At 36.6% G+C, this 1,228-nt stretch overlaps 1 protein-coding gene across 1 annotated transcript in view; it reads left to right on the top strand.

Moving 5' to 3' along the window:
• The window catches only part of LOC107758798 (protocadherin-15-like), a 126,525-nt gene that overhangs the window by 120,048 nt on the left and 5,249 nt on the right, over window positions 1-1,228 (top strand). The window lies entirely within an intron of this gene.

Genomic DNA, 1,228 nt, shown 5'->3' with positions numbered 1-1,228 from the left:
AATTGCAGACTATCAAAGATATTTGAGCAGAATGCTAGCCATGTTTTTTTCTTACTGCCTTATACAGTAGGTTGTACAAATGTGATCAGTAACAGTTCCCTGCTGTATACCACATTGGTCTTCAATATATCCTTCTAATCTCAATAAATCCAAATGAAAACCTCCATGGCTACAAGCTAGTGAGGATCAATATAATCCTGAATTGTTAGCTTGTTTCCTGTTAAATGGGCTGCCTAAGCTGCATTTGGGTTCAGACAGCCTGCTGCTCCCCAAGAATACTCAAAGTCCTTAATGAAGGTCTGTTTTGACCTTTTCCATACAGTGTTATGAGGTTATGTTTCTAAATCTTACTTATTGGATTTGCCTTTTATTTTAATGTCCCAGAACTTTCATAAAGTTTTAGTTTTGATTTAGGGGACAGTTAAGGAGAAAGTTTTTGCTCATTTATTCATAAATTGTGTGTGTGTGTGTGTGTGTGTGTGTGTGTACTATACCCCACAAGTATAGTAATACCAGTACATTTTTACTTTGTGGATACATTTTTTAGGTCCCCATGAGGAAACAAGCTAATAAATCATACAGAATGATTTAGTTTCCTGTGATGGCTAGGTTTAGGGGTAGGGTTAGGGTAAAGGGATAGAAATACAGTTTGTACAGTAAAAAAAATAAAACATTACACTTATGGAATGTCCCCATAATGATAGGAATACCAGTGTGTGTGCATGCGTGCATGTGCGTGTGTGTGTTTGAGGTATATGCAATAATTATGTATACCTGTCTTTTAGCTATGACTTACCTCAGTATGGGAGTCGACGGAAGCTGATCTCTCCAACAGGGATGTATGATGAATATGGAGAGGTGATTATGGAAGATGATGGCAGCTACTACTACAGCCCACACGAATCCGAGGGAGAGGTATCACATTGTATTATTTTTTTTTCTTTCTGTTTTCTTAGTTTAAACCAATACAACATGCAGTATTTTTTTAATAAGTTACATTTATCCTGCTTCTAGCTTAAGGCCCTTACACATGACTCATGTCAGGGTTTTTGGTGCTTTTGGCACCTTGACCTTCACTTGAAAAGCATTGCAAATAGCAAGGTAGAAAAAAACAGAAGTGTGCACATTAAAAGTAGTGCAATCAAATGAAACATTTGAGCTTAGAACAGAAAAAAATCCTGCTGATTACTTTGCATCACTGCAGAAAGACAAAAAGGTCTTTTTTTTT

Source organism: Sinocyclocheilus rhinocerous, unplaced genomic scaffold (assembly GCF_001515625.1).
Source record: "Sinocyclocheilus rhinocerous isolate Xijiao unplaced genomic scaffold, SAMN03320098_v1.1 scaffold4098, whole genome shotgun sequence".
Classification (NCBI taxonomy): domain Eukaryota; kingdom Metazoa; phylum Chordata; class Actinopteri; order Cypriniformes; family Cyprinidae; genus Sinocyclocheilus; species Sinocyclocheilus rhinocerous.
This window is presented reverse-complemented; position numbering and strand designations above follow the sequence as displayed.